This window comes from Herpailurus yagouaroundi, unplaced genomic scaffold (assembly GCF_014898765.1).
Source record: "Herpailurus yagouaroundi ecotype Mexico unplaced genomic scaffold, PumYag 203, whole genome shotgun sequence".
NCBI lineage: Eukaryota > Metazoa > Chordata > Mammalia > Carnivora > Felidae > Herpailurus > Herpailurus yagouaroundi.
The window spans coordinates 1,011,509-1,023,694 of record NW_024412434.1 but is presented as its reverse complement, the minus strand read 5'-3'; the positions used below and the strand labels follow the sequence as shown (position 1 = coordinate 1,023,694).

Here is a 12,186-nt window from a genome sequence, read left to right as displayed (position 1 = left end):
ACTCCTCTATGTATGAATTAGTATCTTATTGTTGTTTTAATTTGTATTTTTAAGGAATAAAAATGTTGAATATCTTTTTATATTATTTGCCATTTTTTACCTTATTTGGTTAAGTTTTCATTCAAATCTTTCTTTTTAAGAATCTAGTTAATTGTCTTAACATTGAGTTGTAATTGTTGACAAAGACTCTCTTTGACCAAACTTTAGGTAGATTCTTCTGGTCCTCTTTTTGTTTTTTTATTTTGTTTTGGCTTTGGTTTTTCTTTTTCTTTTTCTTTTTTAAATTTTGATCTGTTTCACACATTAGATTTGTTTTAAGAACATCTTCCCATGTTTAGAAATTTGGGGAAAAAAGAATCCCTGGACCAGTTGGTCCCTAGAGTGCTAACATCCTGTAGGTCCTGTGTTCAAACTCATAGGACCTTCCACCTGGCAGGGCCTCCCACAAGCCTTCCCAGAACACAATAGAAGACACTGGGAAAGGAAGAATGTGGAGCATGGGCTCAGCAGCTGCATCACCCTGGACTCTCCTCTGTACCCATGGGGAGGAACAGCATTCCCAACAGGGTGGCCTCTAGGTGAGGCTTCCTTTTCTCTGCGGCTTGCAGTGCCTGGCCCCACACCTGCACACTCAGGAGCCCTACATCTCCATCCAGTCCCCACTGTTCAGGATGTGCTGTAGCAGACCATGTCCAGCATCTGGTCCTTCTCCTGCACAATGTTATAGGAGTCCATGTAGTGCTCCCACTGCTCTTCCACCTTGTCATGTAAGAAACCAATCTTGAGAATGAATGCTCTCCACACTGGTAACCTTATCAGCCATAGTGAGGTCCTCCATGAAGTCCTCAAGCAGGAGGATGTTGGTTTTGTCCAGAAGCTGCTGGAAGTACCTGGAGTTCTTACAAATGGATCTGTTTTTGTTGTATGTGTGTATGAGCCGACTCCTTGAATCCCTGTCCAAAACTGTCTTCGTCAAAGTCCATGTAGTTAGACACAATGTGGATGCTGGGGCGGAACACCTTTATTTGTCAGATAATCTCCTCCATGGTATCACCAATGCTTGCCAAAAAGAAAAAAAAGGGAATGTAGTTTTGGTAAAGGGTGTTAAAGAAAGTCTTGTATCCCTCCCTAAGCACTGCATTGTACTGTAAACACCTGGGCGATCTGAAACTTCTAAATCTTCTGCTGGCACGGGAGATCCTGTGCTGTGGCCCACCATTCCACCATATGAGGTAACTTTGATGGTCAGCGTAGGTCAGTCTCAACCGGGTAATAGTGGGGAGGGCACACTTTGAGTTCCTTCCAGGACTGCTCACTGATAATCTTGCTGTTATCTAAAATGTCATAAGAAAGGGGGCGCCTGGGTGGCGCAGTCGGTTAAGCGTCCGACTTCAGCCAGGTCACGATCTCACGGTCCGTGAGTTTGAGCCCCGCGTCAGGCTCTGGGCTGATGGCTCAGAGCCTGGAGCCTGTTTCCGACTCTGTGTCTCCCTCTCTCTCTGCTCCTCCCCCGTTCATGCTCTGTCTCTCTCTGTCCCAAAAATAAATAAACGTTGAAAAAAAAAATTAAAATGTCATAAGAAGGGAGGGCATCACTTTCCATTATACGCAAATGTGCTCCAGATCATGTGACAATCAGAAATGACCTGTAAATGGTCTCCCCTGCCCCTGTAGAAGGAGCCCACAATCTCCTGAACCATTCGAACTGCTGCCTCAGGAGGGTGGCCTTTAACAGGATCCTCACCTGTCCAGAGATCCAAAACAAACACTGACCCTGGCACCATGCTGGGTCCAGTAAAGCCCGGGATGGCTGGGAAGCACGGCAAGTCCTGGCCAGGGTGGGGAGGGTGGGCAGATGAAGGGGACCCGGGCCTGGCCCAGGTCACCTACTAGAGAAGATGGCAAGGCAGGGCCTAAGACGGCCTGATGGGGCCTTGAGGTGCCATGGGATTGCAGCCTGCATCACGCTGGATGCTTCCTGGTGCCTCACCTCCTCTTCCATGGCACTCCCTCTTTTTGATCAGGCCTCATCACTAGGTCATATCTTCAGCCTTCCCAGTCCAGTTGTGGTAAGAATGTTGGTAAATTAGTTGACAGAGAATTCTGTATCTTTGGTATCTGATCACCCCTGATATCTAATCAAATTCCTTATCCTCCATTCTTGAAGTCTAAGCCCTTGGTCTGCCTTCAGCAAGAATCTTGTACAGTCAGTTTAGCAAGCATCCCCCTACCCTTGATACCCCTCATAAGTGATTTTCAGATCTCTTTCAGCTGTAATAGTCCTAACACCATCTGAAATAGTCCTGAATAAAGTCCTCCCTACTGTTTTAATAAGTGGTATATAAACAAGTGGCAAAATAGATACAGTCAGTAATCTGATGTATATTTTGAAAATATTTTCTCCAAGTCCTTGCCTTGCATTTTAATTTTTTTATAATTGTCTTCTGCAGTACAACTTTTAGTTTTATTGAACTAAATAAATGTATAGAATTTATATAAAATAATATATAACAAATATAAATATAATATACAAATTTATATATAAGTTAAACTAAATTTTAGTTTTATCCATTTTATGAATATTTCTCACATAGTTCAAGCTCTTTGTGTCCTGTTAGAAATCTTTGCCTAACTCAAAGTCTCAAAGATGTTCTCCTGTTTTTTATAATTTTTTTAAAATATAATTCATTGTCAAATTGGTTTCCTTCAGCTCTAATTTAGGTTTAAAATAATTCTGTATTTAATTTTCATATACAATATAAGGTAATATTCAAGATTCTTCCCTTTTTGATATGAATATCCAGTTGCTTCATCAGTATTTATTGAAAGACTTTTCTCTCATTTTTGAAAAGCTTTAATGCTGGTATCAAAAATCAAGTAATTATATCAGTGTGGGTCTATTTTTGGGCTTTATATTGCTCCATTTTTCTTTTTTTTTTTTTTTTTTTTTTGTCTTTACATTAGTATTGCACTGTCTTGGTTATTGTAGCATTCCAGTAAATTTTTCAAGTTTTTATTTTAATTCCAGTTAGTTAATACACAGTGTAATATTAGTTTCAAGTGTACAATATAGTGATTCATCACTTCCATACATAACCTGGAGCTCATCATGACAAGTGCCCTCCTCAGTCCCCATCACCTATGTAACCCATACTTCCACCTTCCCTCTGGTAGCCATCAATTTGTTCTCTATAGTTAAGAGTCTGTTTATTGGTTTATTTCTTCCTTTTTTCCTTGTTCGTTTTGTTTCTTAAATTCCACACATGAGTGAAATCATATTGGTATTTGTCGTGTTGTGACTGACTTGTTTTTAGTAACTGTTGATAGCAGGTACTGGAAGTCTCCAAATTTGCTCTCTCTTTCTTTCTCTCTTTTTTCTGGCTATTCTAGGTTCAATGAATTTCCATAAAAATATTAAATCACCTTATCATATTTCCAAATTGTGATTGTATTGAATCTATGGATCAATTTTGGGAAGATTTGGCATTTTAATAATATTGAGTCTTCTGTTCTATTAGTGTGTTATATCCCTTTAATTAAGCCTTCTTTAATTCCTGTCAGGAATGTTTTGTATTTTTCTACATTCCATCATATGAGATATATATATATATATATCTTACATAAATTTTGTTAAAGCCATATATGAGCTTTTCATTTTTGATGTCATTGTAAATAGTATTTTTCATTTATCTCATTTTTTATGATATATGGAAATAAATTGATTTTTGTTACCTATGACTTTGCTAAACTCCCAATAGTTGGTTTATAGATCCCTTATGCTTTTCTAATTAGACAATAATGTTTGCATACAAGAAAGTTTTATTTCTTCCTTTTCTATCCATATTTTTTTTGTTGCTGTCATTCATTGCTTTATTACACTCTCTGGGTCCTTCACTATAAATATGAGTGGAGCAGATGGAAGGGACACTCTTACCTTGTTATCAGTCTTCAGGGGTCAAAGCAGTCACTGTTAAGTAAGATTTTATTTCATTCCATTAAGAAATATTGAAATTTGTACTAGGATGCAGTTACTTACAGATTATTTCAATTCTGTTAAGACTTGCTTATTATCTGGGGTATGGCATATACATAGCAGTCTCTACTCTTGGGCTAACTTTCCCCACTACAATGGTCACACCCTTTTGAGGGATCTTTCTAATGCCCCACATATTATGATGTTTCTTTACTCTGGCCAAAGAAACATGAATTGTCCCGATCCCTGTGTTAGTTCTAAAAATTGTTTGGTTGAATACTTTCTGGATGTTCTTTCTGAATTTATGGTGATTCCAGACATCAACTTAAGTCAGTATGTAATCAAAGACACAGAGGATTCCTTAGCCAATGTCTGGAACTGTGTGAGTGTGTGTTTGTGTATCCGTGTATGTGTGTGCATGTGCATACATTGTCTCTATTTTCTAGTATTCTGTCTCATAATTTCTAACTGCATCAGCTTCACTGAACTGTGTCTGTCTCCTCAACTTAACAAGGCATCCTATCTCTACTTGGGCTCTCCCTCCCTGCCTTGTAGCCTGAAAACTACCTTTAGGAAGTAAGCTTGTTCCCGTGTCCTTTTCCTCCTGTGCTGTATTATGTCTAACGTATATCCATTGTTTCTTCATATATAGTCAAACTTCCTTATTCACAAATTCCATTATATAATTCACCTGCTTGCTAAAATATATTTGTAACCCCAAAATGATACTAGCAGTGTTTTTACACCATTTGTAGTCATGTTCAGAGTAGGGGAAAGTTTGAGCTGTCCAACATGCACTTTTTCCAGTGGAAGACCAAGAGTACACTCTGCCTTCTCCTTTCAGTTCTCACATTCACAAGCAAGTGTTCTTTTCCCAGTCTATTGAGTGTCATAATTTTGCATTTTTTTTTGGTTGGTGATTTTATTTTTTAAAATGGCCCTTGAGGGGCGCCTGGGTGGCGCAGTCGGTTAAGCGTCCGACTTCAGCCAGGTCACGATCTCGCGGTCCGTGAGTTCGAGCCCCGCGTCGGGCTCTGGGCTGATGGCTCAGAGCCTGGAGCCTGTTTCCGATTCTGTGTCTCCCTCTCTCTCTGCCCCTCCCCCGTTCATGCTCTGTCTCTCTCTGTCCCAAAAATAAATAAATGTTGAAAAAAAAATAAAAAAAAAATAAAATGGCCCTTGAACATGGTGTTGAAACACTATCTAAAGTTCCTAAAAACAGGAAGGCTGTGATGTGTCTTAAGGAGAAAATATATGTCTTAGGTAAGCTTCATTCAGGCATGAGTTATATTGCTGTTGGCTGTGAGTTCAAGACTAATAAATTGAAGTGTATATTAAATAAGATTTCGTGAAACAGAAACACAAATAAAGCTAGGTTTCATACTGATAGGTTGATGAAAACGTAATCAGAGTCTCTGGTTTGTTTCCTTTTTCATTACAGAAAATACAACTAAATTTGTCTGTGGCCTGTGTGAATATACATATATACACATGTATTAAGAAAGTTTATTTCTGCGTCTCCTGGGTGGCTCACTCGGTTAAGTGTCCAATTTCAGCTCAGGTCATGATCTCCTGGTTCGTGAGTTCAAGCCCCGCACCGGCCTCTGCGCTGGCAGCTCTGTGCTGGAAGTTCAGAGCCTGGAGTCTGCTTCAGATTCTTTATCTCTCTCTCTGCCCCTCCTCCATTCACACTCTGTCTCCTTTCTCTCTCAAAAATAAATGAACATTTAAAAAAAGTTTATTTCTAAAGAAAAAAACATGCATTTACATTTCAGACAAGACCTCTTCTCCCCCACCCCCAAATTAATACTAAGTAACTTCTTGAAAACATACAACCTTTGTATCTTGTTCTAAATGTGCACTTGACATGTTGTTATATTTCTAATTTCTTGACACATTAGTAATTAGACTCTACACTGGGCACTTCTAGTATCTATCATCAAATTCCATAATGGTCACAATCTTCAGACATTGCTATGTTAATTGTCTGTATTTAGGTGTCTGTGTAATTAGATGTTTGTCTACCTTGTCTTCTTGAGAACGGGGCCTTGTATTTACTAAACACTAGCTTTGGTGCACCTGAGTGGCTCATTCGGTTAAGCGCCCAACTTTAGCTCAGGTCATGATCTCACTGTTTGTGGGTTCGAGCCCTGCATGGGACTCTGTGCTGACAGCTCAGAGCCTGGAGCCTGCTTCAGATTCTGTGTTTCCTTCTATCTCTGCCCTCCCCCCCCCCCCCCACTTGTGCTCTATCTGTCTCTCTGTCTCAAAAATACACATTAAAGAAAGGTTTTTAAATAAAAAATAATTAAAAAACCCACTAGCTTTCCCCTAACATCTAAAAAAAGCGACTTTTTAAATGGGTAATATCTATACAACCAAAATTCACTCACATACATACACTGTGCCACATTCCTAAAAGGCTTGTAAGACCGGTATATGTATATATATTGAAATCAGGGATGACCTTACATGCATACAGAATACAGGTAAAAAGTGTACTATTTTGTGAGAAGAACCCTTTCCACACAGTCTGAAATCCTACTATTAATCACTCATGTATTTAAGTTAGTTATGTTATTTAAAAAAAAGTAATAAATAGATAAATAACCATTTATTATGTAAAACTTTGTAACTTAGCAGTATGACAGATACAGTATTGTGCTTAACTACATGTTCTAATTTACAAAGAAGGTTCTGTTCAAATAGTCTATTTTTGGGGGGCACCTGGGCAGCTCAGTCAGTTAAGCGTCCAACTTCTTCTCAGGTCATGATCTCGTGGTCCATGGGTTTGAGCCCCGCATTGGGCTCTGTGCTGATAGATCAGAGGCTGGAGCCTGCTTTGGATTCTGTGTCTACCTTTCTCTCTGCCCCTCCACCACTCTTGCACACACTCTCTCTCTGTCTCTCTCTCTCTGTCTCTCTCAAAAATAAACATTAAAACAATTTAGTCATTTTTTAAATAAGTTGTTTACTAGGTGATTTATTTCAGTGTTTGCTTCAGAAAATAAGGTTGCCGTATGCCCATGCAAAGGCCCCAAAGAATTCCAACAGTCATTTCCCCTCTACATGTGAAATGCAATTAGATATTTGAAGAAACTGAAATTTGAAAGTAAAGATAAACAAACTGAGGTTTTGTGGAGGGAAGAGGATGGGGGGTGGGCTGAATAGGTGATGGGCATTAAGGAGGGCACTTGTTATGATGAGCACTGAGGGTTTTATTGAAGTGATGAATCACTAAATTCTACTCCTGAAACCAATATTACACTACATATTAACTAATAGAATTTAAACAAAAACATTAAAAAATAAAAGAAAGTAAAGGTAAATAGCAAGAGTGGGTTGCTAATTGAGAAAGGAGGCACTTCAGGACATTCAGAAGACCAAGGATTCAGAAAGGCAAGGATACAGGGGTGAGGTGAACCAGGAAGTGAAAAAAAACCCCAACATTTTGAAAAGCATCTAGAAAAGCCATAATGACATTTTTACTAGACTCAAACCAAGTATGTAATTGTCTAACAGATCCCATTTTTGCCTCTTCACATATTTGACAATGGAATTAACTCTATAACTTATGCTTCTAAGTTAAACAATTTCCAGGGTGTCCTGAAATATGCTGTTGGAAACTTGCTTAATATTTTGTTGGCCTTATGCCATGTGATGGCAAAGTGTGTCAGCCACAAGGTTTATGTATCCTTTACCAAAAGTATGCAGAGATTATGTGATTCCTTTGATGGTATCACTCTTGTGGTATAGGAATGTGCTACAGAAAGAAGCAAGGGTGTTTTGTACAGCTTTCTTTATTCACTTGAGCACAAAAGACTTTACAATAACTATGTGGCATTTTTTAAAATACCCTGAATTTAAACATCCTAAGTGAGCATCTCAGATTCCTGGTTTAGGTGTGTCCTGAAATAAGGCCTCTCACTCATCTGTTTTCATGCTTTCTCACTGTCCTGAGAGATAAGCTACTTAACTGGTGGTGGCATTGACTGCTGCTAGAGTAAGTCAATTTAGTTGATTATTCTCACCCTGGCATATAGGTAATATATTGAGAAGAGCATCAGATTTCTATTTAAAAAAAAATTTCATTGGAGTCCAATTTTGCAACTAATTGAAAGCATGAACATGGGGAAGTTCATGGCTATTCTCAGGAAACTGTTACTACTTTTTTAATTAGTCCACCTCTTTTCATTTCCACTGTTCCTAGTCCATTAGCCATAAAAATTTTTTGCCTAGATTAATATGGTGGTCTTTTAACTGATTTCCCACCTTCTGTCTTCTGCCCCATTGGTTGTTCAGGTAGAAGTCAAAATGATTTCTCTAACATTTACTTATGTTTGTCTCTTATGTTCAGGTAGAAGTCAAAATGATTTCTCTAACATTTACTTATGTTTGTCTCACTTTCCCTCTGATAAAGTCTGGCCAAATCTTGATCTGATTCCTGATTAGATCTTCTGCCTCATCTCTGGACACTTCCTCATCATCAATGTGTTCCAATTAAGCTGATCTTTAGTTCCAGGTCTGAACTCCTTCCTAATCTAGAACTATATTTTAAAATATCTATTGGATATTTCTTCCCTGAACTCTCATAGGCATCTTTTTCTTTTATTGTATTTTTTTAAAATTGTGTTAAGAACAGTTAACATGTGATCCACCCTCTTAATAAAGTTTTAAATCCTTTAGGCATCTTCCCCACCCCTCCCCATAGACATCCTAAACTTACACAGTCCAAAGCTGAAGTCTTTAGTAGTTTTTTTCACGGATGCATTGTATTTCCATCTCTTCTATTCATTCATCCAGTGACTCTCTAAGTTGGAAACTTCAAACTGAGTTTTGAAAAACTCTTCTGCACCCAATCTACCATTTATTTATCCCAATTATCACCGGAAGATTTTTTTAATGTTTATTTATTTTTGAGATGGCGGGGGGCAGAGAGGGAGGGAGACACAGAATCTGAAGCAGGTTTGTGAGGCTCAAACCCACCAACCATGAGATCATGGCCTGAGTAAAAGTCTGATGCTTAACCCACTGAGCCACCCAGGCACCCCTCCCAGATGATTCTTGATTCAATTTTCCCTCACGTTATTTTACATTTTCTATTTTTACATCTATCTCTCACTGCATCTGTAGGCTCTTTGAAGGCAGGATCTATTGAGCACTGAGATCTATCCCTCACACTAGTGTAAACTCCATCAAGAGTTGTTGAATGGCTCCATACATATACATAGGAAAGACTTGGTAGCACTCACTCTGTTCTATGTAATTTATCAGTTGCAACTTTATCTCTTTTATAGGATGTGAACCATAAAAGAAAAGCTCTTCTCTGAGCCAGCCTTATTCTACCACAGAGTATAAGTCCAGCAATGTTTTAAATGATAAATAAATTTAGAATCTACTAATCATAGATCATTATATTTCTCTTTTACTACAACATGTAAGAATCTTTTTCTTATTTATGAAGGAATAAGCTTTGAGTTTCCATCATCAATAATAGCCAAAATTTAAAAACCCACAAATTTTTGGGTGCTTGGGTGGCTCAGTTTGTTAAGTGTCCGACTTCGGCTCAGGTCATGATCTCGCGGTTTGTGTGTTTGAGCCCCGCGTTGGGCTCTGTGCCGACAGCTGGGAGCCTGGAGCCTGCTTTGGATTCTGTGTCTCCTTCTCTTTCCGCCCATCCCCCGATTGTGCTCTTTGTCTCTCTCTCAAAAATAAATAAATAAATGTAAAAAAAATTTTTTTAAAACCACAAATTTTAAAACCAATAGTACAAAGAAACACCTTCAATATCGTGAACTAAAAAAAAAAAAAAACCTTTACAAAGTAAGATTTGTATTGCAATCATACTTTATAAATTGAAGGCATATTTCTGCATATATGTATAGAGATACTTTGATGACTGGTCTTGAAGTACTAGCAGTGAGTATCTTTTTGTTGTATGTTTTTATTTTATGGTTTTTTGGGGATACATTTCTTTATTTAAAAATTTTCTTATGAGTACATATAGATTTTCCACAAACAATGCTATTGAAATATATATTGTATCCCTTTAATTAGTAATGTACTTAACAAACTCCTGAAAAAATCTCTTTTGTCCATTACTCTTTGTAACGTAAAAGAGGTAGAGTTGATGATTGTCCAATATTTTAAGTAGTGTTCTTTCATCAGGAGTGTGAATGGATTGTAGTTTAACAGCAGAGTAAAAGATGAAGTTGGAAATTGAGTGTTACATGTGAGTGGCTCAGAAGATAGGTGTGTATGTGTTTGTGTTCCGATGGGTGCATTTGTAATGCATAAAAGAGTGAGAATGAAGGAAAGTAAAAGTGTTGACAAGTGTTTTTCCTTTTCTGAAATTCCAATGATGCTGACACCCTTGTCTGAACAAATAACACTTGTATTAAAAACAGAAAAGAGAAGAACAGACCAAATTTGTTTGGCGAGAATAAATCGGTTTATAGGACAGGATGGGAATCTATCAATCTACCTAGAATTTCTTTTTCCTTCTCTCTATACTTTTATAAAATTTGGTTTAATGAAAAGGCCATAAGATATTGACCTAAAGGGGCGAGCAAATCTGAAAATGTATGCAAATGTACATACACCCAATTAAAATGAAGATTTTTTTTTTAACAGAGATTGATATTTTTAGTAAGAATAAAGTTTGTGCTTTAGGAGTTATGTCAAGTATGTCAAGGTAAATATATATGGAGCAAGTTGTAAACTACCTCGAAATTTTTTGACAGAAGATAGAAGTAGAGGCTCACCAGAAATAACACCCATCAAATTAAAAACTAAGGGTTAAGCAGTTAAGAAATATGCCCAGGCTGTGAAAGATAATGTTACTCATAGGAATTATACTTTCTATCTTCTCTTCTGTGGTAATTTCTCTGTAATCAGGATTATTTAATTTCTCATGGCTATTAAATTTCATTTTGAATTGTTTTGGATAATAGTGTAATTTTTTAAAAATAATTTGTGCTTTTCATGGGAAAAATATTGCCTAGTTTCCTGTAGCTTTGGTACAATGGCAATTTTTTTTTTAAAGCATGATATTAAAACCCCTTACTCATAGCACAATTGCTTTTGCTGAATTTAGTGGGGGCCCAGGAATGGGAGAGAATTTTCCAAGCCCTCATTTAGTATTTTCTTTGTGAGAATCCCTAGCAAGAAGTACCTATACTTAGTAACAAGAATAGTTACAAATTCTCCTTACAAATTAGATAAAATTATCCTATTGATTTTGAACCATGTAATGGACATTTCCCTTTTTTCTTTTGTACTTGCAAGCTTCCAGTCAAATATTGAGCCTCTCCTTGGTGCTGCTAAATGGTTCATGACTACATCTCTAGGGAAAACAGAAAAGTTATGATTTGCAGTATTTACCAATTTCTGAGGTACAAATTCTTCCACTAAAGCTGATTTTAAGCTACAAACATAATGTCATGACAGGTGGAACTGGGAAGAAATGTGCACAGTTGGATTTTTAAACTGGTATGAACCAGTTCCAGTGTACTGCTGGGCCCATGCATGATATTTATGCCCTATTCATATGCTATTTATACCTTTTTTTTAGCTCCTCCTTTTCGTACCCTTGTTTTTTTGCTTGTGTTGTTTGTTTATTTATTTATTTTTTTGTATAATTTATTATCAAGTTAACTAACATACAGTGTATACAGTGTGCTCTTGGCTTTAGGAGTGGATTCCCACAATTCATCATTTACACACAACACCCAGTGTTCATCCCAATGAGTGCTCTCCTCAATACCCATCACTCATTTTCCTCACCCTCTCCTACCTTTCCACCCTCAGCTTGTTCTCTGTATTTATTTTTTACTCTTTTTTAATTTTTTAATGTTTATTTTTGAGAGAAAGAGACAGAGCATGAGTGGGAGAGGGGCAGAGACAGAGGGAGTCATAGAATTGGAAGTAGGCTTCAGGCTCTGAGCTATCAGCACACAGCCTGACACAGGGCTCGGACTCAGGAGTGGTGAGATCATGACCTGACCTGAAGTTGAACACTAACCGACTAGACCACCTGAGCACTCCTAGTTTGTTGTCTGTATTTAAAAGTCTCTTATGGTTTGCTTCCCTTTCCATTTGTAAGTATTATTTTTCTTTCCCTTCCCCCATGGTCTTCTGTTAAATTTCTCAACTTCCACATATGAGTGAAAATATATGATATCTTTCTTTCTCTGACTGACTTATTTCACTTA

General features: G+C 37.5%; 1 pseudogene; it reads right to left on the bottom strand.

Moving 5' to 3' along the window:
* Positions 1-631: 631 nt before the first annotated feature.
* LOC121014547 (7-methylguanosine phosphate-specific 5'-nucleotidase-like) lies at positions 632-2,002 on the bottom strand (annotated as a pseudogene).
* Positions 2,003-12,186: the final 10,184 nt, after the last annotated feature.